This window comes from Mustela erminea, chromosome 4, assembly GCF_009829155.1.
Source record: "Mustela erminea isolate mMusErm1 chromosome 4, mMusErm1.Pri, whole genome shotgun sequence".
In the NCBI taxonomy this organism is placed as follows: domain Eukaryota; kingdom Metazoa; phylum Chordata; class Mammalia; order Carnivora; family Mustelidae; genus Mustela; species Mustela erminea.
This window is the reverse complement of record NC_045617.1, coordinates 54,999,484-55,025,643: the sequence shown is the minus strand read 5'-3', so window position 1 is coordinate 55,025,643 and position 26,160 is coordinate 54,999,484. Positions and strand designations below refer to the sequence as shown.

The 26,160-nt window shown below is 38.0% G+C and overlaps 1 long non-coding RNA gene across 2 annotated transcripts in view; it reads right to left on the bottom strand.

Annotated features, from left to right (window-relative positions):
- Positions 1–20,697, bottom strand: part of LOC116588361 — a 34,965-nt gene extending 14,268 nt beyond the window's left edge. The window contains exons 1-3 of one of the 2 annotated variants that reach the window (XR_004284910.1): positions 20,432–20,697; positions 3,886–3,929; positions 3,192–3,592 (exon numbers count right to left, since the gene is read on the bottom strand). This is a non-coding gene — a long non-coding RNA (uncharacterized LOC116588361). Of the gene's footprint in view, positions 1–3,191; positions 3,593–3,885; positions 3,930–20,431 lie in introns of those variants that run through there. The other variant, XR_004284909.1, reaches the window with a different exon arrangement.
- Positions 20,698–26,160: the final 5,463 nt, after the last annotated feature.

The window sequence follows — 26,160 nt, the reverse complement described above, 5'->3', positions numbered from 1 at the left end:
ACAAAGAATTTGAAACTCTTTCCTAGACGCGTGGTACAGTTTCAACAAAATGTTTCCCTTCGTTTGTAATAAAAGTACAATAGTTGTGCTAAGCGGCCAGTATCTACCTCACAGCATAGAGTTGAGAGCCGAGGGTAGACACTGCTCCATGTACATCTGTTAGGGCTATACATGATTCACGGGAGCACAGCTCATACATATTCATCCTTCAGCCAGGATCCCCTTTGACTGCACAAAGGCACTAAACAAATCCTCTCCTCATAGAAGGTGGAGGGGCAGGGAGGAGCAGCCCCTCCTCCCTGGATTTTCCCCTCCAGCCAGGCATCCCTCAATAGGATCCTTCCTTAACCCCAGTACTAATTCTCTAGGTCTTTATCTGAACTACTTTTAAATTAAATTTAAGCAACTATTTGCTCCATTAATCCGTGCAGCCCGTTAGCACACTGTGTGCATTTACTGTACAATATTTCAAATGAAGTGAAACTTCAAAGCCGTTTGATAGGTATGGGAAAAGGGGGGCCTGATATAGCCAGAAGGAAGTAATAATCTCCCAAGGATTTCAGCAGGAGAGCTAAACTTAGCGGCAGACTTCACTTTCCATTTAACTTTAAATGTATAGCTACTTGGAGCAACTTGAGACCCCGCCTTGTGTTGCAGATAAAGCCTTAGGAATGAGGAGAATGGATATATTCTGGTCAGAATGAATATTTCCCTTCACCTCAAATATTCCTTTCTTGTCCAAGTTACCAAGGAAACAGGGTTCTAGTGTTTTGCTTGCGAATGTATGTTCTTTACCTTGAAGTGGGAGTCCACTCTGTGAGGAAGTGTTAGTGTTACAGAGAGATCCAGAGGGCAGAAAGGGGTAGGGGCAAAGGACAACATGCCATTCCTGGATCTGGCTTCGGGATATCACCAAAGGGTCAGAAGGAATAAGACCATTTTGCTCTGTCCCCTTGTGGGAATTGGGATGCACAAAAGATGGGTGCATTTCTTTCCTTTGACTTCCACTCCCAGTTAAGTAATGGACTGGACAGACCGAGGTCTTTCCAGGCAAGTTGGAAGTAGATCAGCATGGACCAAAATTTTGCAGGCTACTTCTGCTTCTAAGTCACATAAAGCGCGCGCGCGCGCACACACACACACACACACACACACACACAATTCAATCATATAGTCCATTCTTCCCCATTTGCAACTCGTTATCTGACTGCAAGTGTTTCTCAAAATGTGAAAACCCATGGTCCCTACAGTATGGTATAGAAGATCCATGCTTTAAATATCCAAATATGTGTGAAAGGGGGAAAAAGTTTTATTCTGAACTTCCTATCTGCAGTTGGTTAGTCTCTTACCTAGAAATTAGAATCTTTTTACTCTAATCAATAACTTCACTTCCTTCCCATCTTTGGTATATTAATTCAATGAGACTTTGTCATACCAGGATCTCCCTGGGAAGAACTTAAAGTACTTTGGGGAAAAGACTGAAAGCATCTCAAAAACAATTCAACTCGAAAACATAAAAAACTCTACTAGACAATGAATAGTGAAATGCTAAAGATGCTAAAAAAAGTTTCACATGTGTGTTGTGGGGGTTGGAATTCAGGGGTGTGACAAGGAAGATATAATCAGGGAGCACAGTTTCTCCCCTGTAAACTCTATAAAGATGCCCCTGTCTTAGACGCCAAACCCGGGGTCATTTTCCATATGGCCTCCTTTCCCTCTGTGAGAGTCACTTGGTTGCATGTTCAGTTTTTAAATCTAAAAGCCCTATTTTTCCCCAGTCACAGCTGCACTAACAAAGACAATCACAGTCGAAATACTTAAAGGAAAAGCAAATACACTCTTACCGGTGAATGTCCACCAGTATGCTAAGTAAGAAGTTTCTCTTGGTTTCTCGTTCACTTGACCATCCTCTAGATGTGGATGTGTATTGTATTAGAATTGCTCAGGAAAACAGCTTTTCCATTTTCGGGTTTTTGGGTAGCTTTCTATTGCCTATATTGTGATGGCACAGGTTTTCTTTTCATACAAAACATGAGTTAGAAGAGGGGGGAGAGAATTATTTGATTGCCCTCAATCAGACTCTAGCTTTCTGTTGTCATTAAATCAGAGGCTTATTTGAAATCCGTTATTGACAGTAACCCATTCTTAGCCTGCTTATGTGACTCTCAAGTTCATGTGTAATTTCATGTTTTATTTGTTCTTCATGCACTGCTTCCATGATGTGCTCATTGTTATGCACCATTTCTGGGGAGTCTCACCTTGGAGCGTGCTTAGAGAGCTGGCAGGAAACAGAACTCGGTCTGTGGATTAGTCATGTGGAAATGACAGTGTAAAAATCAAATTGAATTTATAAGCCCACTTCTTCATTCCTTGCTTAAGATAGTAACTGCAATTTGAAATGGCATCATTTTAACATGTTTTAGTTTCTCTATATCAGAGGTATATAATACTCAGAGTCAGCTAAATTATTAAACTCTTTTCTAATTTCCATCAAAATTCTCTCTGGACTAAAAAATGTGACAACCTCAGGGTGAATGTGAACTGAAATCTACTTGTAAAACTAGCTTGGAGGTGTGGGTGTTCTACTTCTCTGTTAGTGGTTGGTGGTTCTGTGGGAGCATATCTTAAAAATATATATGTATTTATTTGTGCCTACATATGCATATGTACTTTCAAACTGATCTATTTCCCCACACCTTGTCCTCTGTGCCAATTAAATCTCTCTCAAGGAGTAATAGTCATGTCACACATTATTGTAAGTAAACAAATGTGTACGTTAAGATCATTTCTTACCCATTTGTCACCTCTAACCTTTGTGTAAAATGTCTTTTGCATTAGCATAAATATTAAGAAGATGCCATTTCTGCTATATATAGGGCTGCCTTCAGCTAATCAGTTTTTCATGCATTTAAATAGGAATATTAGAATGATGGTAATTAGTTTAGTTTTCCATGAATGATCCATCAAGACATTGCCTTGCACTGGATGGTACTGCTCAGAGTGAGCAGGACAGAGTCAAATTGTTAGCAGGGTTGGAATATCTTTAGTGTTTTGTTGGTGACTTTAAAAAAAAATCATCTGAAGACTATTATCTTTTCTAAGAGGAAATGCACAAGTTGTTTGAGAAAGACTAACGTGAATCATGTAGACTAAGTGAAATTGTAATGAATTGTAAAATAAGACCCGTTTATTACATGCAAGAGAGACAAGGCTTTCAGACAGATGACAAAACCTCACACGCACAGATGAATATGGGAAAATTCATAAGTACTTTTAGAAGAAGTGCCTTTTAACAAAATGAGACTACTTTTTCTTTCTTTGCACAAACATACCTGTATGGTTCCACAAATTACTTTCACATGTAAACTCAAACGTTACAATGTTGAATTTAAAATAACTTGAGCTTTTATGCAATATACATGTATATCCTTAAACTACCATTACGCTGCTGGAGTTAGATGCCACCAACAGATATTTTAAACTGCTTGGTGACTGGGAGTTCTGCTTCAGCCGTGCTTTCCTCTTTGTCTGAACAGCAGTGTTTGTTTGCACCAAGATAGCAAAATAATTGCACGTTTTGCTTCATTGTTTTCTAAAAATTAGTAGGAAATAGGAGAAAATTACTGGTTTGATACTGCAAAAAGCACAGTCTTTTAAACCTATAATCCAGATAAGGGGCAGAAATCTCAACACATGCTGATAATAGCAAATCTTTAGCTCAAAAAAGAAAATAATAACAAATCTTAAAGAAGACAAATACACATTCAATGAGAAGGGAAATAACAAACATGGAAGCGTTCCACAAAAGTCTGTGCTTATACATGTTTACATAAACATATATAGAAATACACCTGCGTTCTTGTCAATACATAACATGGAACATACCAGATTGACAATAGTAGTTATCATTGCAGCTTGGAGTGGGATTTCTGAAAAAAAGGTAAAGAGAGATTTTTGCTTTTTATTTCAGTATCATCAGTATTTTTGCAATATGTATTTGTATATTACCTGGGAAATTTAAAAGACAGTAATAAGTAAATGACTAAAAGAACATGCATAAAAACTTAAAATATATTTCTAAAATTTCTATCTACAAGATGATGTTTAGAGATTTTAGAATACTTTCTATAGTTCAGAAAATAGAAGTTCCTTCTGACACTCTAGTCTATCTTTGGGATGTTAGTCCCACTTACATTTTCTCAGGAAATCTTATGCACAGAAACACAGGACTACCTATGTGTTGTCAAGGTCCCTCCTCCTTGTAACCCACTGGTGTTCACTGGGCCAGCATAATGATTTCCACGTTATCAGTCAGGTGAGGATACTGAGATTCAGGAAGGTTTATAAGAAATTTGCCCGAGTTCATATGGACGGCCATAGGTGGTAGAATGAACATGAACCCATGAGGACATCTCTGCGTACAGGTCCAATGTGCTGCACTGGTTGCCATGGATTGACTGTGCTCCCCAAAATTCATATGTTGAAATCCAACCCCCCACACACATACCTATGTGACTATTTTGGAGATAAAGTCTTTAAGGAGGTGATTAATATTAAATAAGGCCATTAAGTGTGGAGCCCTGATCTGCTTGACCTGGTATCCTTACAAAAAGAGAAAATGACATCAGAGATCAATCAACTCCTCTCTCTCTCTCTCTCTCTCTACCATATAAGGACACAGTAGGCATCCATAACCTAGGAGAAGAGCTCCCACCAGGAACCAAGTCAGCTGACGCCTTGATCTTAGACTGCCCAGGCTCCAGAACTATGAGAAAATAAGCTTCTAGTGTTTAAGCCCCCCAGGATATGGTATTTTTTTAATGGCAGCTGACCAGATGGTAAGGGAAAGACACTAAGTGTTCCTGAAGGCCAAAGACATTCCAGCATCCTTCTGTCCCCCCAAATCTTTTCACTTTCTCAAGGAACAACCTACATGATTCATCCTTTTATCATTGTCAGTCACCAATATATAGTGTCATGGCACAGAGTTTTCTGAGGCATGTGAGTGTAGCAGGGAAAATAATGCTAGTGTGAAAAGGGAAGAACAGCACAGGCCTGTTAGCGAGTCTAAGGAAAGGACTTGCCATGCCACTAACAAATCCCAAATGACTTTGAAAAGGTAACTTTCTGTATACAGAAACTTTCTGTTTACAGCAACCCGGAAAGACCATGATCTTTGGGTTTAGACAAACATGGACTTAAATTCCAGCTCTGCTACTTAAAACTGTAGAACCAGTTCCTTAGCCTAAACCTTAGGCTAAACCTGTAGAAATTTGAGTTGTGCTTGAGTTTTGGCTTGAACCTATTAGGACTATGGGAATTAAATATAAAAATACACATCATATAATCCCCTTAGCTCCTGGCTCATGCTAGGTACCCAATATAGTGTTGTCACTGTTCCTTTTGCCTCATTTCCTCTCATATCTTCTATTCCTGCTCTTTTACAAAAAAAAAAAAAAATCTTTATTTTGCAAGCATGCTGCACAAAGCTTAAAACCCATAGGCAAACTCTGTTATACTTCACATTTCTACAGTGGTTTGTGTTTCAACAAAGTGCTTCCACATACACTAATCTTATTTGCTCTTCTAAAAACTGTTATTAACTATCAGTCCTCATTATTAACTTTCCCCTTGATCAGCAGGTTGCTTCTATGTCACTGGAATCTAGAATATTAACTCTTAGAGGATACAAATACAGTGTCAACATAAAGCTCAAGAGACTATGTTTTATGTGCCCATATGTTTCATGCCATCAGCATATTATAACAACACTTTGAAAAAAGTTTAAGTAGATATTGGCTTTTGTTGCCAATATCAAGATTTATCGGTTCAAGAGTTATTGATCATGGGCAAATCTCGGCCATTATTATGCCTTGAGGACAAATAAATCTTTATCAGCTGAACATGAATCAATATAATTACGCTTCACTTATGCACATCTTTTTCCTAACCATATTGGGTTTTCAACCAAATCATGAAATATGAGAGAAACTACTTAGGGAGGCAGTTGTGAGGAATTATGCCAAGAACATTCGTGTTTTGCAGCAATGCCAATACTCAATAAAGCCAAGTCTTACCAGCTAGTTCTTGACAGAATGGAGGTAATCTCAGGAAAATGTAAAAGTTAATTTTTGAAGATACTGGATCAGATATACAAAAATATCATGGGATAGAATAAAAGATTTTAGAACCACAAGAATATAACAGTCACATCACATGCCAGAAGAGGTAGCTGCAAGATGTTCAGAAAAAGAATGCAGACAAGTTGTGGAAAGCCCAGGGAACCTGAATTTATTTTAAAACTTCCTCAGTTATTCTAATGTGCAGCCTTTGAGGAAGGACGGACTCTGTTAATAGATGCAAAAGGTATCTTTCAACATTTCCTCCTATCAACACAGACTAATTTTATGTCTTCTTATTCATTGCAACCATATCACCTTCGGTGAAACTGAAGCCTTCAGTTCTTCATTATAGGATCTTTGGTTCTTACCTATGACTTACTGTAAATCTACTCTCAATGCCAGATTTTTTTTCCTGTTAAGTTTGAGTCTGTCGTGCTTGTTCGTTATCCTGCCCATCTTTGTTTCATTTGTACATTTGATCAGCTTTCTTCTCTGTCTCAATCCCAGATACAGATAAAAGTTGGAGCAGAGACAGAGTCATATAGCACACCCCCAAATCTATACTGCTTTACATATCTGTTAATAACTGCTGGGGCTTCTTTGCAGTCTGTCTCTACACCTTATACACATGCTCTTGTGTCAGACTGTATGAAATTCAGTACTGACATTTAAAAAAGAATCTTGAATAAGATTTAAGGTGGTTTCTAATTTGTATCAAGCCATCTGTCAAAACACAAGCACAACATTAATTATGTGGGAGTGTGATTAATATCTGGCATATGACTGAACTCTTAGATGCAAGAAATGTCTTATTTTCTTTTCTACTGACCCCCTAGTTAAATGCAAACTGACTGTTTTTCATGCCTTTTGATTTCCAGTTGACCTCACAGATAACTTGAAAACTCACCTATGCTTGTTTTGACAGCATTGCCAATGAAGATGGGAAGAGCTACATGTTATAGAAGTCCACCCTTTATCATTCTGTTGCCCATGATTGAGGAAAATGTGTCTAAGCAAACGGAAACCGATCGTGGTTGCCATGATAATTTTGTGGAGTATGATGCCCAGTTCTAGGAATTCAAAAAAGGGAACAAAGAGCCAGGAGTAGGAAAGAAAGAATGATGCGCTTTCTTGAAAAAAAAAAAATTTAATGAAAATATTTTTTCAGGTGTATTTAGAAACCAAACATAGCATCTCAGATGTGAATGGGAGCTATCACATGAACACAGCTCTTAGTGGTGACTGACTTAGGCTTTACCAAAGTGTACAAAATACTCAGTAATGCTCTAGTGAGGCACAAAACTTACTGCACCATTTCCCCAATGCCACATCTGACATTTGACACATAGCTTCACAAACTGGTGCATCAAGTCAAAGAACAACCATGGGGTATTGGGAAAGGGATGGCAGAAAGAGCGTTGTCTGTAAAGCACCCAAGGCGGTTTAGGAAGGTGGTTTTACTACTTGGGTGGTTGGTACCATCAAGACAAAATCCATAGCCAAGTTTTACAGACATATGCAACAAGCAGTCCTTCACACTCCCTTACCTTGTGTATTGTTTTACGATCTACAAAGCACTTTCACACTCAATCTAATTTACTCCTTTAAACCACTTTGTGGTATAAGTCATTATCCCACATTTACAGAGAATGCCAAGGCTCAGAAAGGACTAGAGACTCACCCCAAGACTCCTGCTTCTCGTGGTGGTATAAGGGCTGATCCCAGTCATTGATTTGGGTTTCCAGCTCTCTTCCCTGAAACACAGCTCCCTACTTTTAAGTGTAATATTTTTCTCTATTCTCCAAACATTTCTGTACACATCAGAGTTATTAAGATATTCTACATCCCTCTACCTTTATGCTGATGGTGGTTGAAATCTGCTATTCCTTTAAACACGTCCTATATTTCCCCCTCTCTTCAGATCCTTCTGGCAAAGAACTTTTACCAGGAGTACATTCCACATACAGTGGACATTTTATATCTGTTAGATTCTTCATGATGTGAAACCCTTCTGGGAACTATCATTCATAAATATTTTTCTAAACTGTCTCTTTAGTTATTTAGTGGTATGTGTATCCATTGCCCAATTTTAATGAATCCATAATAGACCATTGCTGTGCATAGAAATTTATGTTTGTTTTGTGATATGGTAAAAAGAATCTCCTAAACTGGGATCAGATTTGTGGTGAGTGCCTAGATCAACTATTTGTTGATTTGTGTGATATTTTTGGTGTCCTTCCAAGTGTGATAGAGGGACAATAATCAGAGGGACATCAGGGAATCCTGGGATGCCAAAGAGCATGGCTGGTGTGACAAAGAGGGCACTGATTTATGAGTCAGAAGACCTAGGTTCGGAATGTGGCTTTGCTAATAACACTGTGCTATGAGACTTTGATAAGATCATTCATTTGGTCTCTAAATTTCCATTATTTTATCTTAAAAAAGAAAGAGCAATATTACTTACTGTGTGAAAACAGCCCATGAAGTGCTATAAAAATTTAAGATAAAATTGTCATAGTATACAACTTTTATGAAAGCCATAATAATGAATTTCCTTTGCAAATGTTGAGTCAGGCCATTAAAATATACCCCATGTAAACATCTTTGATCCTAGACTCATATCATTCTCTGATTACTATTATGAATCTCAGACAGGAAAAATAGAAATATATAGTACATAACATTCACAGATCTTAAGTAGACATAATGCTAAGGGTTGAGTTTTCTTTGCTCGACTCCCCCGACTCCTTTTCTTAGTAATTTGTCAGCCTGTGTTTCATAGGTAATCAAAGCTCATGGAAGAATTTAGCTTCAGCATAGAGTCATCAAGTACCCACTGTGCAGCACCCCCAAATTTTGTTCAGTGTCCAGAGTTTCCTTTGTCTTTGTTCATTTTCAAGCAGTAGAATTCATATTTTCTCCTCAGAATTCAGAGATGTTTGAGTAAAGGTGAACACTTAAATAGATTTTTGAGGCAGAATGTTGAAATGTGTCTCTCTTCTAAAAGCGAACAAGTACTGTCAAACCACTTTAGCATAAGACAGGAGTCATTGCTATGAAAAAATTGCACACATCACAGGAAAGCATTACTTGGATGGGGGACAGAAGCAACCCAATAATGATGGACCATGATAAGATCATGTCACCACCGTTTTATAAACAAAAGCTCTTCAACAAAACCAGTGTCAGCAAAAAGTTCACTTATTCTTGCTTTACTGAGCATGAAATGGGATTGAAAGATGGTATTAAATGGATTATTAAACTGAAGAAATGATGTCTTGTGATCTTTCACACCAAAGCCTCCACTTGAGACATGCATTGTCTCAGTGAAAAACTTTCCAAAGACTCATGTCCTTTTATGAAACCTGAGCCTTTTAAATGTTAGACTGAAAGTTTTATTTCCCATTTCCTTGCTGGACCTGTAATCCCTTAAGAGATGACTGTTGCTTTTCATTTATTTTATTCTTATGTCAACATGTAGAAAAAATGTTTGTGAGAACTTATAAATTTCAAGCACAGTGTACTCTTGATTTTTCATGTACCGAGAAAAGAAAAAGAATTTATTTTAAAAATCTATAGGCCATTATGTAAATTTCTAGCATTTTCTCCACTAACTAGTTTTTAAGTTTCTACAAGTTCCAGATTAAACACAAGCAATGTCTTTAAAGTCTTGCTTGGTTTAGGCTTTTGAAAACAAGTTAAATAATGAAGCCTATTTATTAAAAATTCAAAGAACTAAAAGGATCAAATAATCATTATTTCCCATTCTTATACAAAAGAAAATTGACATTCTTATATAATTAAGACCCAAGCCACAGAATGACATTAGCAGCAAATATATGCTTTACTGTTTCTGAAACTTGTAATTAGTTTAATATGTCAGCTCAGCTAAATAAAAAATATCAAGCCTAGCTATGGTTTTTCCAGTCTTCAAAAGGACTCCCGAGTTTTGTTTTTGCAAATACTATACATGATCATAGACTATAAACTCAGAATAGACATTGTCTCTAAGAAGAACTGAAAATAGTGGAATTTTTAAAAAGCTTTAAATGCTTATATGAGATAGTAGAAATGCCAAAAATTCACAGACATCAAAAATCACTCAAAGAAGTAAGAGGAGATGTGAGCTGATTACTGAAGCCAGCATTTACCCTGAGGTTGTTTGCTCAAGTTGATCTTGAACTTTATGATCTCAGAGTGAACAGGAGTTCCAAACTAAGAGAATCTCTCCCAAGATGGCAAATTTAATAGGAATATCTCCTAGCATAAATTGTAAAGACAAACTAGGAAAAAAGTCCTAGCTCTTCAACATTCATTCATACCCTAGGAGAAACAACAAAAATTGCCTATCTGGGTAACAGGAAAATTGGCACTGGGAGGAAAATATTTTCCCTGAAAATCTATAACAACACCAGGCATCAGATGAGTTTACCAACCAAATTTACACTCTGCAGTCATTCACAAAGTTCAAGTTAGGAATGCACTTTACAGTAACCCTGGGTTGAAGACTCCATCAGTAACTTTACAGAGAGATGCAAATCCTATATGGAAACCCACCTGCAATCCAGCCTTCAAAGAAATGTCATGGATAATATGTCATGAGCTTACAGTGGAGAACCTAGTCATATGCACAAACAAGACTCCATAAATAAGACTTTAGATAATATAATTAACAGAAATAAAATATAAAATGAGTATAAAATCAGAGAGGGAGACAAACCATGAGAGACTTTGAACTCTGAGAAACAACTGAGGGTTACAGAAGGGAAGTGGGGGGAGATGAGGTAGCTGGGTGAAAGGTATTTAAGGAGGCCATGTATGGTGATGAGCACTGGGTGTCATACACAACTAAGGAATCGCTGAACACTACATCAAAAACTAATGATGTACTATATGTTAGCTGACTAAACATAATTTAAAAATAAGTTTAAAGAAATAAAATATGGAAATGGAAGTGTGTGCCAGAAACAAGAGACTTTAAAAACTAATGAAGGATGGAATGCCTGGGTGGCTCAGTCAGTTAAGCATCTGACTCTTGATCTCAGCTCAGGTCTTGATCTTAAGGTTGTGAGTTTAAGCCCCACATTGGGCTCCACACTGTGCATGGAGCTTATTTAAATACATACATACATACATACATACATACACACATATAACCAAGGAGAACTAAATAGAACTCCTAGAAATAAAACAGTAAGTAAATAATGAACGAAACTCAAATCAACTGAAAATTAGACACAGCTGAAGAGAGGACTAGAAAACTGAAAAATAGATTAAAAGGTAAATTTCAGATTACAGCACAGAAGGGCAAGAAGATGGAAAATATAAAGGAGAAATTGAGAAACATAGAGAAGAGTTTAAGAAGGAATAAAATAAATATATTTAGAGTGCAAGGAGGACAGAATATAAAGAATGGAGAAAAATACTAATCCTCAGAAGCAGGAAGCCCTAAAATCCAAAACAGAATAAAAAAAAACGCAAAGAAATCCACACTTAAAAAGATTACAGTGAAGCTGCAAAACATCAAAAACAAAGAGATTAAAAGTCTCCAAGAGAGAAAATTCTAGTTCACACTGTTTCAAGAGGAAAGTCTGCCAAACATTTAAGACATAATTTTAATCATATACTATTCATGAATATATTAAAAATGTGTACTCCTGAGCCATTTTATGAAACTATGATAACCTTGTCACCAAAATCTTTACAAAAGGTGGTTATTAGAAGGAAATAATTATTGACTAATTGCTTTCATGCAAATAGAGACAAAAATCCTAAGTAAATATTAACAATTTTAATTCAGCAGGGTATAAAAAGATAATACCTATGATAAGAATGTTTTTACAAAGTGGACAGTTTGTTTAACTAATGCTAACATCTGTTAATGTTAGCCTCTATTAATTAAATTTACTACATTAGTGATTTTTAAATAAATAATCAGTTCAATAAAGACAGAAAAATACATACACTATCTAGAAATCTAAGCAAAATATGGAATTTTCTTTAAGATGAAAAGGACAGACAAGATCTTAATGATTTGACTATGAATAACAAGTCCCAAATCTGTCCAAGTATTGCATATTAAATTTTTATATGTTTCTCATACTTAAAGAGATGTGAGCATCTTAGATGAAAAACCAACAGATTCACTGGAACCATTAAGACTGAGATAACATTGGGGCACCTGGGTGACTCAGCTGGTTAAGCGTCTCCGTTCAGTTCAGGTCATCATCCCAGGGTGCTGGGATTGAGTAGACATCAGGCTTCCTGCTCATTGGGGAGTCTGCTTTTCCCTCCGCTCCTCCCCTGTGTTTGTGATATCTCTCTCTCATGCTCTCTCTCTCTCTTTCTCTCTCTCAAATAAATAAAATCTTAAAAAAAAAAAAAAAAAAAGACTGAGATAACAGGCCCTGTATCCTCCAGGTAGACTCAGTCTCAGGTACTTTTAGTGACCAGTAGGGATTTTATGCTTTCCTTTGTTTATAGAAGGGGATTGAGAACTTAAGGAAGTGGAAATATGCGTTTCCAGTGTTAAAACCACTACCTTTCCCCAGTAGTGATCTTGAAAATAGTTATAAAGTTTTACTTTAAAAAATCACTCATTTTAATATCAACAAAATTCATCAAAATGTATTTTTTTTTTTTCCATTAAATTCTAGAGAATCCTACCTTTCATCAGCAATGTCCATCACAATTACAGGCGGGTACCAGAAAGTAGTTTGAAGTACTATTAAGGAAAGTATTTGATTTAGATAAATAGATACTATTCATGTTGGGAAATCCATGAAGCAGACCAACAAGGGAAGGAGAACCTATGAATAGGTAGAGTAGGTAATTGGTTGTTTCAAGATTAAGGAAGGATCCACAGTTTCACTTCAGTTTTTCTTTTTCTTTTCTTTTCTTTTTCTTTTTTTTTTTTTGTTTTGTTTTGTTTTGTTTGTTTGTTTGTTACACAAACAGGGAGTTTAGATTAGAGTCAGGTATTAAATTTCCTAAGAGAAGGAAGGGAATGCAAGTCAAACTACAACTGGAAACTAGTCTCTCAGAAAGTAAAAGCAAACACACACACACACACACAAAATACATATACATGACATATAAATACTTTTTCTCAAATCTCAAATTCACATGCAGTGCTTGAAAACAGAGATGATGTTAAGTGGAAGACATTATCATCAGTTTGCATTTGAACATTTTGAGTAACTATGACTGGCCCATTAAGTATGTCCAAAGCAGAACAGTACTTTGCCTGAGAGAAAACTAGGAGTGGTAAGGGGTGACATCTTCTTCTAAAAAGAAGTTGATGAGCCCACATTTCTTAGAGAACTGATTTTTCTCTTTAGTTTATGAAGAATTCTGTCCTGGTTGTCCAATTAAAACATCAACTACCAGATCTTTCAGATTCATCAGTTGGAATAAAATCTCAGTTACCTAAACTTTCTGAATTTTTATGAACTACTACTTAAAATGCAATTGCAGTAGTAACTACTGAAAGACTTCTCAGGGAGAATTTTGTCTTTTTAAAGAAGAATAACTTTTCCCCCTTTTAAATAAATTTTACCCTTCATGTATAAAATGAATTTTAATTCATGACAACAAGGAGTTGTGTTCCCTAATGCAAAATTTCCAAGAAATATTGAGCTATGAGGTTGAGTAAAATCATCGGGAGGTTGGATGAGGAAAGAACAGAAAAGGGGTATAAAGGCATGGATTTAAAGTCAGTCCAGGAAACAAGAACTGTGTTTTTCAATATCCTCATGCAGATGTGGAATAGGTGGAGAGGTGAATTTAAGAAATTAGCTTTTGTCCTGCTGGCATTATCAAAATGAGAGAGGATGAGGATGTTATAGATGTAAGTAAAGGAGTTGCTCTAATGATTGTCCACAACATTTTAGCTGAATAAGGAATTAAGGACATGGAGCTGGTTGTGGTCATCAGGAAAGGGTGAGAGACAGTGAAAAAATAGTATCGAACTATAGGAGCTGATGGGGCTGAAGGAATGGGGATCCTAGCGGAATGGTCTTGAAATATATGATGGTGGTATAGGATGGAATGGGATGCTGGAGGTAAAGATTATCTAACAAGTATTGAAAATGGCAAGTTTTAAATATGATGACCATGGGAATCACATGACTGAGGTAAGTGGGAAACAAGATAATTGGAATAGAGGAGGTCAAGAAACTGAGAGGCCAAGGTTTTAGAATAATTTCCTATATGGATATAAGACTCATCATGAGTTATAATAGGAGTATTTTTGTAGAGAGTGAGCCAGGAGCTAAAATCTTCAAGAAGTAAGAAAGACTGCCCTGGGAGTTAGTAGATAAGTATAAGGTTATAACGTGAAGATATAATGTTCAAAGGTGTTTCTTTTTAAGGGAAAAGAAGAATGTAGATGGAGCAAGAAAGACTCATACCTCACTTCTTGACCCAATGATAAGAGAGCTGTAGGAGAAAAATGGCTACCAGCTGAAAGAGTGGCTCAGGAAACAGCCTCCTTGGTGGTACCAGGATTCAGACAGGCTAAAGTGAAGAGAATATTTAGAAAGGAGGTCAAGGGTATGGGTATTTTGCCAGTGACAGCTTGTGTTTTCCAGAAGGTAGTCTTTGCAGTCTTTCCAGAAGAAGCCTTTGCATAGACTGATGGGAATTAGCACACAGATGAGGGGAGAACTGGGCTTCGTATGGTGGAAACCATGATTAGGGGCAACAGTCTTGAAGCCTCTAGGCAGAAAGTAGTGAGAATACCGTAAGTAGTGTGGGGCAACTCAGAGGGTGTCTTACAAGGAGTGTGTACAATTCTGGGGATCCCTTTTGACCCCTGATATTGAAGGCAGTGTCATGCTAGAAGTCTCTGGATCTGTACTACACACAGCTGAATTATTGTCTTAATTGCAAGTGCCTTGACTTTCCAGAAAGACAGCAAGTCCTCCTATCATTGTGTTTTTTACACTGCACTTTCTTCTCTATTTGCCTATCACACTTGCTATGAGTAAAATTGTACCTCCCTTCCCCCAAAATTCTTATGTTGAAGTTCTAACCCCCAGGACCTCAGAAAGTGGCCTTTTTTGGCTATCGGGTCTTTATACGGTAATCAAGCTAAAGCAAGGTCCTTAGGGTGGGACCCTAATCCAGTGTGACTAGTGTCCTTATAGAAAAGGGAAATTTGAACACAGAGACCCACAGAGGGAGAACGACATGTGAACAGGAATATGGCCATCTACAAATGAAGAAGAAAGACCTGGAATAGACCCTTCCCTTACAGCCCTCAGAAGGATACACCTCTACCAGAACCCATTAAAGAGAATAATGTATTCAGGGACAATTAGTGAAGATGGTAAGGATTCAGGACCATCACAGTAAGCATGCAGACTAGTGTGGTGGGATTTTACAGTGGAGAGAGTTTGGGCTCAACTCCAAACACAACATGAGCAAGTGGAAATTTACAGCCAAGATGCAGGATGGTGATTGGTGGATGGAAAATTACCAAGAAGGAACTTTAAGGGTAAGGATGAGGTTCTGGCTAAATAAACTTAATGGATTTGGGGGGTTTTGGAGGGGGGAGTTTTTTGGTTTTATTTGTGTTTGTGTTTGTGTTTTTGCTGAAGACAGGCCAGAGTTAGATATCTATCAACCAGGGGATGATGGAACGTGAGGAACCTGATCAGATATCAAGGCTGAAGATGAAGTGCCTAGCAGGATTCTTCCTAAAACTACATTTTACAAGGAAGTGCACAGATGGGCTAGGAGACATTTGAGAAGCTTGGATAAAGTTTGGTCAACCAAAGATGCTTTGTTGCACTTTGATCTTGGACTTGAGACAATATATTTCTGATGTTTAAGCCAAGTCTGTGGTACTTTGTTACAACAACTCTAGCAAATTAATATAATACATCTATATGTTGAGCTTTAGAGCAGGAACTGAATTTCATCTGTAACTCCAAGGGCTAGGAGCTCAGCATATGCCTTACTCAGATTTAACTACTGTTGAGCTCTTGTGTGGGTGTATTTTCTTTTTATTTGAGTGTTATTTTTTTAACTGTAGAGCAATTAGACAGGAAGCCAATGGAAATGTCTGAGGACTTAGTCTGCAGGGTTAAATTATCATTGGAATCTTGAAAATTCTTTCCAGGAGTCAGGATATGGCTATACTATATACCATCAGCAATCTGGACCCAGTACCATCAACTAATACTCAATTAACTGGCCTCAGCTTTATGCCAACATCAGACCATTCTCTTTGTTATTTCTTTTTCACTTGCCCTATTTAGGTGATTGAACTCAATTTGGAGAGAGAGAAGTCTTTCCTCTGAATCCAATTCACAGGATGTATTGACCCTATATATGATTTTGCCTGTGTCTTCATACCATATAAGTAAAGGTATTTTTTTTAACCTACTCCATTGAGAGGAGGTAGGAACCTGGGTCAAGTACACCTTTGATATATTACTGATATATTCTGATAATGTATCTAAAGGAGGGAGAATAATTTGGGGGTTTTTGGCAACCTGCACAAATAGAATTGATGGTGGGGGGGAACCATATTATGGATTGCCTTGGAAGTAGAATATATTTGAATAGGATTAAAGATATTTATCAGCCGTAAGGGTGACAGTTCACAGAGTGATTTGCTTGGCTATTCAGCTATCTGAATATGATGAGATCTCTCTAACTCAACTTCTACTGCTAATCTCAGAATTCATAGTTTAAATGCCCACAAGCAGTAAGATTATCATTAAAAACCAATTTCAGCAAAAAACAAGAAACAAGAATGTCAGCAGAAATGCAAAGTTCTAAATTAAATTTGAGAAATTATGATGTAGGATTTGGAACTGTCTGAATTATGCTTTCAGATCCATTTGCATGCACTCTCTCTCTCTATATATATATATGTACACATATATATATGATTATATATATGATTATATTTGTGATTATATTTATATAACATGCACACATATACATATGTATGTATATATATACACACACATATATATAAAGCCTAAAGAGTTTAGCAAACCTTTTTAAAGGTTTTATATATCATATCACTGGCTTTTTCTCACGTGTAATGTATGTATGCTATATATAACAAAAGCATAAAAATGTTTAATCTATAAAAGTGAACACAGTACAGGAAGTGAGTGAACTAGTTGTTCTAATTACTTATTGCTATGTAACACATCATCCCCAAACTAAGTGGCTATAACAGTATTATCTCTTATGGTCCTGGGGTTGATTGGGTTCAGCTAAGGGTTTCACATGGGGTCTCTCATGCAATTGCAGTCAGTGGCTAGAACTGAAGTCACCTCAAAGGACTGATGTGCCTGGCAATTGATGGTGACTGTCTGTTGAGCTCTTAATTGCGGCTTTCAGCCAGAACACCTGCAGGTGGCCTCCGCTTCCTCACAGCATAGCAGCTGGGTTCCCAGAGCAAGTATCCCAAGAGAGACCATGTTGAAGCTCTATCTTCTTTTACGACCTTGCCTCAGGAATTACATCACTTCCTCTCTAGTCCCAGGCCTGCTCAAATTCCAAGGGAACGTTAACTCCACTTCTTGATAGGAAGCATGTAGATATCAAATTATAAGAAGAGTATGTAGGATGAAAGACCTTGATGTGGCCATCTTGGAAAATATGATCTACATCATCCTGTCTCTAGCCAGTCATTCACAACCCTCCTATATGTACACATCTTCAACCCCTCCCATCAAGAACCCAAGATCCTGATGCAAGTCCCTGAAATCAAAATGTTAGATCATAATATCATAATCAGTGTGTGATCTTTAAGTGTTTATAATTTTCAAGTATTAAAATTTATTTGAACCCTCGTCTAAAAAAACAGTTCTAAGAGAAAAAAAATCCCTGTTGTTGCCACCTGCTCTGTGAGTTTTCAGACACTTGCACATATCTAGAGGCCCACTAGGCTAATGGGCACCAGGATGGGGGAAGCTTCAACTCTTTACTTCAATCCTTACTGAACTACTGGCAGCATTATTGAAGTAACTTCTCTTACTTCCCAGCAAGCAAAGCTCAGTACTTAGAAAAGTTTTCATTCTTTCAAAGACTCACTGGGGACACATGTGCTGATGAAAACTCATTGGAATCTTACACATATGGCCTGAACCTAAGCAAACAGCCTAGGTTGGCCAGATAAGGTAATATTCAGAGTTCTCTCTATTAATTCTCCCACTGATAAACACTACAATCATCACTCTTTTTCAAATTGAGCTGCTTCTTTCATACCCAGGATCATTCCATTTTTACCAATACCTTTTAAAGGAGAGTACTCCCTTGAGATAATTCCCAGGACTAAATCTTTATTAAATTTCACCAATATTTCCTAAATCTTGATTCTGCTCTAGACACCTAATTCTTGATCCCTATCTCCGACCCCTACCCAAACTGCAAGGACACACAATGACAGATAGCCCTCGCCCTTAGAGAATTTAGAATCTTGAAAGGAATGAACATATAAGGAAGAAAGGGAAATGTGAGACATATATGTAACTGTTAATTAAGACAGCATTGGACATGGAGTCAAAGATGCCTGTTTTATTCAAAACATGCTATTAACTAGTATGTAAATTTTAGTGTAAAAATTTTTGGCACTAAATCCCCTTTAAGTTTCTTCATAATTAACAAATAAATTAATAATTTCCTTCCTCACATTGATAGTAGCATCTTCTTGATAGATTGCATTTGCTTGTTTAAAATACACAAGCTGGTTCTTGTAAAATGCTCACCTTAGCTCCTGGTACATAGTAAGTCCTCAATAAAGGTTCATTTCATCATGATGTATTAGCAGTGGTGGCAGAGCATGTGGGAATGCTTTGTAAACTGAAGTTTTAGATCAGCATAAAGTATTCCCACTCATAAAAGACAGACTATGTAACATCCTATTGAATCCTGCAATTCTTTGCTCAACTACCAGCAGATCCCAAGCACTATCCTTTACTGCTTCTAGAGTCTCTGGGGCTTCTCTGCTCCACCCCATCTGAACTTTCTTCACTATTCAGTGCCAGTTCAAAGACCATCTCAGCTTTAAATCTGCCCAACCCATACCATGATTCTAGTGCTTTTGTCTTACTTGTGTTTGTGTCTCTAGTACCCAGAATAGTACCTGGTGTGTGATGGAGGCTGATATGCATCCAGTGTTAATGCAATAGGAGTGCTCAGGGGAATCAAAGGAGAGAATTGTATGGTCCATGTTATAGGCAGAACTCTGACCTTAGGCCAGATTTCAGGTATACCTCTGGCTTTTTCAAACTTGTTGTTTACCATTTATTTATTTATTTATTTTACTGTGAAGCTACTGAATAATTTTATTTTATTTTTATTATTAACATGTAATGTGTTATTTGTTTCATGGATACTGGTCTGTGATTCATCAGTCTCACACAACACACAGTGCTCACCACAACATATAACCTCCCCAGTGTCCAGCACCCAGACTCCCCACCCCCACCTTCCCTCCAGCAACCCTCAGTTTGTTTCCTAAGATTAAGAGTCTCTTATGGTTTGTCTCCCTCTGGTTTTGCCTTGTTTAATTTTTTCTTCTCTTCCCTATGATCCTCTGCCTTATTTCTTAAATTCCACATATCAATGAGATCATGATACTTGTCTTTTCTGACTTATTTCACCTACCATAGTACCCTCTGGTTTCAACCATGTTGTTGCAAATAGCAAGATTTCAATTTTTTGATGGCTGCATAATATTCGTGTGTGTGTGTGTGTGTGTGTGTGTGTGTGTATCTCACATCTTCTTTATTCATTTATCTGTTAATGGACGTCTGGACTCTTCCATAGTGTGATTGCTGGGTCATAGGGTAGCTCTATTTTCAACTTTTTGAGGAACATCCGTACTGTTTTCCAGAGTGGCTGCATGAGCTTGCATTCCCACCAACAATGTAGGATGTCTCCTCTTTTTCCACATGCTCACCAACATCTGTCATTTCCTGACTTGTTAATTTTAGCCTTTCTGACTGGTGTGAAGCAGTATCTCATGTGGTTTTGATTTTTATTTCCCTGATGCCAAGGGATGTCAAGCACCTTTTCATGTGTCTGTTAGTCCTTTGGTATTGTTTACCTTTAAAAAAACGTATTTATTTGAGAGAGAGTGCTCATGTGACTGGAGAGAAAGGAGGGGCAGAGGTAGAAGGAGAAAGAGAATCTCCATTGAATGATGACTCCCCACTGAATGAAGAACCTGACAAAAGGTTTGATCCCACAACCCTAAGATCATGACCTGAGCTGAAATCAAGGGTCAGACACTTCACCAACAGAGCCACCCAGACATCCCTGGACTTGTTGTTTACCTCTAATCCATGCTGCTGACCTGTGGTCTTCTCTTCTGTGAAAAAGGTCATGAAAGCTAAAAATAACTGCAGTATACCACAAAGTCTTCATAAGTGTGTGAGGAAGATACAAGTAAGCCCACTTCACAGGTGAGAAATGAGCATTCAAGAGAGTTTTAGCTTGCTTCAGAATCCTACCACTTTATGCAATACCACCAACTCTATCCACCTGACAAGTCTGAGCTCATAACTGCTAGACTCCACACTGGCTTCTTACAACAGATAAGATCTTCATTCTTTCTGACTCTGAATTCCAGAACATCATGACACAATTCCTCTCCTGTCCCTCCTGTTCTTTGTCACAGGAAAGACATTCTAAATCTACCCCATTCTATTATTTACAGGCCTAGAATATTAACCCACTGGAAGTCAGGGACATTATTCTACCTCTTCATTTTCTCCCCAGAATGCAGTGGCTGGGGTTAAACAGGGGTGGGGGGAAGTGGGGATGCTTAACAGTGATATGCTGTAGTTGAAATAGCTTTTAAGCAGATGACAGGGATAAGACCCAGGCAAAAAACACAGCAACCATACTTTTCATTTTGTTTGTGCTTTTCATTTTCATTTGTGTTTTTCTCTTGGATTCTTGTTCCAAGGCAATCTATTAGGCATTTGAGCTGCTTTTTGGTTAACAATTCTAAACAAATTCTAGGTAACCCTGTTACAAAATAGACTAGACCAAGGTTTCTTAATGTTGACAGTACTGACAATTTGGGCTGGATAATCCTTTGTTGCATCAGGCTGTTGTGCATTGTATGATGTTTGCCACCATCCCTGGGACCTACCCACCAGATTAAAGTAGTACCTCCACTCTCATTCCAGACAATTCAGACTGTCTCCAGACATGACCAAATATCCCCTCGGGGTAAAATCTACCACCCCTCAGCCCTTCCATCTCCAGCTGAGAAACTGACCTATGTTGAATGGTCTAAGTCAGCCCCACTACATTCATTACATGACACAGTCCAGTTTTGAATCAAAGACATTTTTACCTAATGAAGTGAAAAATTATGACCTCCACTGGGGAAGACTCTTCTCCCTGAGTGAGCACTCGGTCCCTCAAGCTCACCCCTCACTGGTAAGCCACTATCCAGGGCTTTGACCGACTGTCATCCATGGTCCCCCAAAAGCTAGGACAGCAAAAGCAATGTTAGGGTTTTGTCACACCAAAGTGTCCCTGAAATTCAAAGCTACTTGTTTATCAAGATGTATTCCCCTGTCACTATGACAACTTGTGTTGCCTTGGACTGCAAAGAAAAGACAAGGAATGATTGAGTGGGTTTTTTTTCCGTTCATGTATTGTACCTTAGTTCTGTCTTAGTCTGCTTCCCAAATAGAATAATCAATGCCATTATCTCTTCCTCCCTCATCTAAATCACATCAGGCCTCTACAGTAGATCAATAGTTACAACAAAGAGGGCCGAAGCTTTCATTCCAGGGGGACTCATTACTCTACAGCCCAGGATCTGGGTATGGATTCCACGTAAGGTTATCTACTCTTCCGTAGGAGTTAACAACAGCTGTCAGTTATTAATACCACGCCACGACCCCACCATAACTGGCTGCGTGTGAGCAGGGAACATGTCCAAAACCACACAAGCCTGCTTCCTTCTTTCCCCCTTCCTTTGACTTCTTATTCCTGTCCATATTACTTGAAACTGTCTTCTCCATCAGTATAAAATGTTTGAGACTTCATTGAGATTCTCAGCCAGTACAGGTTGCATATAAGCAGACTCACATCTGCAGCAGTATTACAAAAACTAATTAAAATAAATTCAGATCTTAAATTAGTCTTTTTAGTAACATTTATTGCATAAGCCACTGGGCAGTAAGATACACAATTCAGTTAAGCTGAAGAGAAAAAGTGATTTTTAGATCGTATTTCTTGACAGTCCCCAAAAAAGTGAGTAAAATAAGAGAATGAGTATGCCCCCACTTACCAGTTTTCCAATAGCAGTTGTTTCCCCTATGGTCCTTCTTAGCCTTGGAGCCATCCTATTTCATTGCCATTAAGGATTAGCCTGTGTGCGGTGTGAGCTAAACCACCATCATGGACAAACCCTACGGCAAATCTTTCTTAGCCGAAAGGCCGGTCACTACTGTCCCCAGGTTACCTCCTTACCCTAAGAGATTCTGCAATGGCCCTTGTTTAAACTTGGGACCCGAAGGGGGGACCATTTTTTTTTAATTTATTTATTTTCAGCATAACAGTATCATTATTTTTTCACCACACCCAGTGCTGCATGCAATCCGTGCCCTCTATAATACCCACCACCTGGTACCCCGACCTCCCACCCCCCCGCCACTTCAAACCCCTCAGATTGTTTTTCAGAGTCCATAGTCTCTTATGATTCACCTCTCCTTCCAATTTACCCCAAACTCCTTCTCTCTAACTCCCCATGTCCTCCATGCTTTTTGTTATGCTCCACAAATAAGTGAAACCATATGATAACTGACTCTCTCTGCTTGACTTATTTCACTCAGCATAATCTCTTCCAGTCCCATCCATGTTGCTACAAAAGTTGGGTATTCATCCTTTCTGATGGAGGCATAATACTCCATAGTGTATATGGACACATCTTCCTTATCCATTCATCCGTTGAAGGGCATCTTGGTTCTTTCCACAGTTTGGCGACCGTGGCCATTGTTGCTATAAACATTGGGGTACAGATGGCCCTTCTTTTCACGACATCTGTATCTTTGGGGTAAATACCCAAGAGTGCAATGGCAGGGTCATAGGGAAGTTCTATTTTTAATTTCTTGAGGAATCTCCACACTGTTCTCCAAAGAGGCTTCACCAACTTGCATTCCCACCAACAGTGTAAGAGGGTTCCCCCTTCTCCACATCCCCTCCAACACATGTTGTTTCCTGTCTTGCTAATTTTTGCCATTCTAACTGGTGTAAGGTGATATCTCAATGTAGTTTTAATTTAAATCTTCCTGATGGCTAGTGATGATGAACATTTTTTCATGTGTCTGATAGCCATTTGTATGTCTTTATTGGAGAAGTGTCTGTCCATATCTTCTGCCCATTTTTTGATATGATTGTCTGTTTTGTGTGTGTTGAGTTTGAGGAGTTCATTATAGATCCTGGATATCAACCTTTTGTCTGTACTGTCATTTGCAAATATCTTCTCCCATTCTGTGGGTTGCCTCTTTATTTTCTTGACTGTTGCTATTCCGATCAAAATTCCACCAGTATTCTTCAAAGAGCTGGAGCAAATAATCCTAAAATTTGTAGGGAATAAGAAGAGACCCCGAATCGCTAAGGAAATGTTGAAAAACAAATATAAAACTGGGGGCATCACGTTACCTGATTTCAAGCTTTACTAAAAAGCTGTGATCACCAAGACAGCATGATACTGGCATAAAAACAGACACATAGACCAATGGAACAGAGTAGAGAGCCCAGATATGGACCCTCAACTCTATGGTCAAATAATCTTTGACAAAACAGGAAAAAATACACAGTGGAAAAAAGACAGTCTCTTCAATAAATGGTGCTGGGAAAACTGGGCAGCTATATGTAGAAGAATGAAACTCGACCATTTTCTTACACCGTACACAAAAATAAACTCAAAATGGATAAAAGACCTCAATGTGAGACAGGAATCCATCAGAATCCTAGAGGAGAACATAGGCATTAATCTCTTCGATATCAGCCACAGCAACTTCTTTCAAGATATGTCTCCAAAGGCAAAGGAAACAAAAGAGAAGATGAATTTTGGGGACTTCAAAATCAAAAGCTTCTGCACAGCAAAGAGGGACCATTTTTAAGAAAGCTCCTGAAGTCAGGGAAAATCAAAATTATGCTTATCACCAATTCTTCAAATCCCTTATCTGGAATTTTTTTTAACTGTCTGCCATCTGATATTTTAGTAGTTTAGTTGTATAGCAGGAATCAACACAGTTCCACTTCATTCTATGTATTTGTTTGTGTGAAAATGAGTTTCCCATAGTCTTCAGTGACCTCAACTTTGTTTTTTCAGAGAAGAGATTCATTTTTTAGTTCACAAAAGCCTTCGTTTGAAGGCTTGTAGACAGAGTACACCACGTCTGACCTCAGCCTACTTGACCTCAGTCTAATCATTGTTCTCCTGGACTTATTTTAAGAAAAATATTGCAAAGAACAGAGTGCTATGATATTTTTACACCTTTATACAATTCTCCAGATGATTCCTTCTTAATACTGACCAGCCAGATTTCTTTAACATGCTCTTAATACCCTGGTCACTGCCTCCAGTAAGGAGATTCATTCAATCTATCAGAAGTTGTGTTGCGCCGCTAGTTATCACTAGGCTCCGAACCTCTCTGGATCTTTCTTATTCTGGGGTCTCCAGAGGGCACACAGCAGTGAGGCTGGAGCAGGTGCAGCTTCCAAATCACAGAAGTCAGAGCAGTCTGTCCATCTATTACCACCATCATGCCTGGGACACTAGACTAAAAAGCTCCAAGTCTCTGAATCCTCATATCATTCAAGACCATTGAGTAGATACATTTATTGCCAGGCCATCTGGTCGATGACTTCGTTAGTGACAAACTTTGTTAAGTGGAATTCAGGCCATTAAGAAAGCATTTCAAACATTGGGATTTCCTCTTAAAACTTTGCCTCGTAAAAATTATATTTAAAAGAAAGCCACCTTCCCTCTTACAGTATTAAGCCCATGTGGATTAGCCTTTATATATGCTATTTTTATTGAAAGGAACTGACATTGTATTTGTTTATTTTGTCATTGGGCCTTAAATATTCAATAGCAATTTTATGTGTTTTTCTTACCATTGTTTCCTGTTCTGTTGGTATATATCCTATACCTGTTTAAAGTTTGAAAATACAGCTTTGTGCTACAATGATTTGTATGCGTGTGATTCAACCACAGCCTCCTTCCCATCCCCTTCGATAGAAAGGAAATGACAACAAGCTGCCCAACCATTTCCGGGGATGCCTGACTGAGTTACATCATTGGCTTCTCGCCACCCTCTCCACCAGCTGTCCAGCTCTGTTGTTCAATGCATGAGACACATTCACCTTTATTTCTTTGCAGATATAAAGTATTTCCATGAGACATTATTCTGTAGATTTCTCTGAGACCTTTTCTAATTAATCACCTGGCACCTGCCCTGCGTTTAAAAGATGTTACCTGCCTTCCTGTGGTGCGACAGTAGATTAACGACTAAAGGCTGGCTTTCTGGTTACTCATTTGATTCCTGTGTTAGTATTTTATTTCAAGAATGATTTATATCCATTTCTAATTTCTCCTATAGTCTTCCAATTGGGACTTACTCTTCTTAACATATCATTGGAGAGGAAATTATGTGTGTGTGTGTGTGTGTGTGTAAATACTATGAACACATACATATTAAAGAGACTGCATTTAGAAGCACTTTGGAATAAGAATACAATATGTTCTTGGCCACACTGTTCTCCTTTGCTTTAGCACAACCAACCAGTAGGACAACTCTCAGGTCCCTATCATGGTCCTTTTTTAGAAGTTTTAATTAGAGTTAATTTTTAAAAATTAAAAACGGTCAATATCTTTACATAGAAAATGCCCAAGAAGCTGGAAGACTGAGGCAAAAAAATAGAATTTCATATATTAGACTGGGCAAAAAAGATGCCCCTTCTCACATTTTATTTTTCCAGGAGTTTGAAGGTTTCTAAGGTTTCTGGAACACAGCCTCCCCCACGTTCC